General features: G+C 33.1%; 2 non-coding genes across 2 annotated transcripts; both read right to left on the bottom strand.

Annotated features, from left to right (window-relative positions):
• Positions 1-265: 265 nt before the first annotated feature.
• Positions 266-338, bottom strand: Trnav-uac (transfer RNA valine (anticodon UAC)). The gene has a single exon. It is a non-coding gene; the product is annotated as a tRNA-Val (tRNA).
• A 1,790-nt stretch (positions 339-2,128) lies between these two features.
• Trnav-cac (transfer RNA valine (anticodon CAC)) lies at positions 2,129-2,201 on the bottom strand. The gene has a single exon. It is a non-coding gene; the product is annotated as a tRNA-Val (tRNA).
• Between the last annotated feature and the right edge of the window lie 1,010 nt (positions 2,202-3,211).

Below are 3,211 nucleotides of genomic sequence, written 5' to 3'. Positions count from 1 at the left end.
AGGTCAGTGAACAGGTATCACCATGACAACTTTCTATGTCATGGTCAATGCAACGATCACGAGCTGAACACCTTCCTTCCAAGCACTGCTGTAAACAGCGGAAGTGAGCTAGAACATTAAACCTTAGTGCGCATGCACAGCAAAGTTTAAGGTCAATCTGTGCCAAGTAGTTTCACTCTCTATGCTTTAGCTTCGAGTTAGTCAGTCGAGTTTTTTTTAAAATCGCCACGCCTAAGTCTATGAAAAAAAAAAATTAACTTTTTATAGGTTTCGGTGAGGATCGAACTCGCGGCCTTCTGCGTGTAAAGCAGATGTGATAACCACTACACCACGAAACCAGCTTATTGCAAACTGACTAATTCTACATTTATGGATGTCTCCATTGTCCTGTTTACCTTACCAACTTTGACGCTCCGCAAATTCCGCTGGATACTTATTGATCAGACCTCGTATACTCGGAGTATGGTGGTCACGAAGTTGTGAAAATTACAAAGATTATAAACAGTATTGTATTTGCATGTAATGGTTGATATTCTCAACTATAGATCTATCTTAATTTTTTAACTTGTTTCAGATAGTTACCTGCGGCCATGCTGGGGCACCGCCTTGAAGGGTTTTAGTCGAACAAACTGACATTAATACTTATCCTTCTTGCGGAACAACTATTGCATGAGGATGCAATCAAACCAACACTGGTCCTCCAGCAGTAGTGGTATGACAAATACACACACACACAGATTCCATTTCTCTTCCTTTCTTACACTGGTCCCGAGCTGACCAGTCGCAAATTCTCAGTCTCACCGTCCTTTACGACATTTTCTAAGCGTTACCCACTGTTCGCGTTTTCTTGACCCTAAGGCTATATTTTGCTCAACTGTTCGTCCTTGTTCATCGTCCTAAATCACACTCTGTGTTATCTTGTTTTGTTTTGTTTCATTTTGTTTCATTTGGCACCTTGGGCCTGTGTCTTCTACTGTAGCTTTGGCTAAATCAAAGCATTATGAGTGGATTTGGTAGATGGAAACTGAAAAAACCCTGTCGTATATATACATACACAAACACGCACATATATATATATATACATATATATACATATATATATATACATATATATATATATATATATATATATATATATATATATATATATGTATATATAAATATATATATACATACATATATATATATATATATATATATATATATATATATATATTAATATATATATATATATATAAATATATACATATAAATATATACATATATATATATATATACATATATATAAACATATATATACATATATATATATATATATATACATGCACACACACATACACACATACATATATATATATATATATATATATATATATATATATATATATATATATATGGGAGAATTTACGAAAAAAGCAACAACAGACGAAGACAGGTGGTGTAAACAACAAAAGGATGTATTAGTTTAACGCTCGGGAATGCAGAAAGTCTTTAACGTTTCGAGCTACGCTCCTCAACAGAAAAACTACGGAGAAAACAAGGAGACCAGAGTACGAAGAGACAGTAGGAGAAGTAAAGTAAAGGAAAATATAAAGGTGATAAAGGTAATAAAGGGGGTTTGTCGCGCCAACATTGCTTGACAACCGATGCTGGCGTGTTCTTGTCCCCGTAACTTAGCGGTTCGGCAAAGACCGATAGAATAAGTACTAGGCTCATAAAGAATAAGTCCTGGGGTTCAGTTGCTCGACTAAAGGAGGTGCTCCAGCAAGGCCGCAGTCAAATGACTTCAAAAAAATAAAAGAATAAATAAAAATAAAAATAAAAATATATATATATGCGTATGTGTGTGTATATATATATATATATATATATATATATATATATATATATATATACACACACACATACACACCCACATACACATACACACTCGATGGTATTCCTCGGTTGCAACCTACCAAATTTATCCGCAAGGAGTTAGTCGGTCCAAGGTTGTAGTTGAAAGCACTTGCTCAAGGTGGCATGCAGTAAGATACTTCCAAAAGGAAATGGAGGCAAAACAAATCTTTTAAAAATCACCCTGCCTAAGTCTATGAGGAAAAAAAAAAAAAAAGACTTAATCTGCGACAGGTTTCGGCGAGGATCGAACTCGCGCCCTTCTGCGTGTGGAGCAGACGTGATAACCACTACACCACGAAACCAGCTGATTGTTAAGTGACTATTTCTACATTTAAGTATGTTTCCATTGTTCTATTTACGTTACAAACTTTGACCTGTTGCAAATTCCGCGAGAGCAACTGTTTTTCAAAGCCTCATTTGTCGTTAATAGCTCAAAATGTGGAGTGGATGAACAGCCGACAACTGCTGAAGGGTCGTACTTTATGTTACTTGTTTTCCATTTATTTCTCTCGTTGTTCGCATACCCAAGTTTACCTTCGTATTCCATGTTGTTTACGCTTTGTGACGTCCGAAACGCCGGTGTTAGAATGGGGGTAGCCGATGAAGGAAAATGTTCTCTATGTGGCTTGTGTGTTTTCTGTACTCTGGTTATTATTATTTTCTTGTCTACGTTTTGTTTGCTATGTCCTGTACCCAGATATGCACCTATATATACAGGTAGACATAGGTATGTACATAACTGTACGTATATATGCATATACTCATTTATTATTTGTTATATATATATATATAATTATTGCAAGTAAAAGGGTAAAGGATTATTAATTTATTAATAAATTAATAATTAATAATTTGTACCAAGCCGTTCGGTATGTAAACACCATTATCGGTGAAGAACTTATTTAAAAGTTCCTATAAATTTATAAACATAACTAAGGGATCAACAACAGTTGCTTCGAAGCAACTGTTACTGATCCCTTAATTATGTTTACAAATGTATATATATATATATATATATATATATATATATATATATATATATATATATATATATATATATATATATATATATATATACATACATGTATATGTATGTACATATATGTATGTATGTATGTATGTATGTAAATATATATATTTATATATATTATTAATGTTATATGATTGAATGCCACGCATCCATTTCCAAATAAGTTTATCATATATATATATATATACACATACATAAAAAATTACTTTTCGTAATGAAATAAAAAAAACCAAGGCTGTGAAGATTTTAGAACATTTATAAATAGGTCTTTCAGTTGTTTCC

The sequence above is a fragment of the Octopus bimaculoides genome, chromosome 6 (assembly GCF_046866305.1).
Source record: "Octopus bimaculoides isolate indiv1 chromosome 6, ASM4686630v1, whole genome shotgun sequence".
Lineage (NCBI taxonomy): Eukaryota > Metazoa > Mollusca > Cephalopoda > Octopoda > Octopodidae > Octopus > Octopus bimaculoides.
Note: the sequence above shows the minus strand (reverse complement) of the source record. Positions and strands in the feature narration are given on the sequence as shown.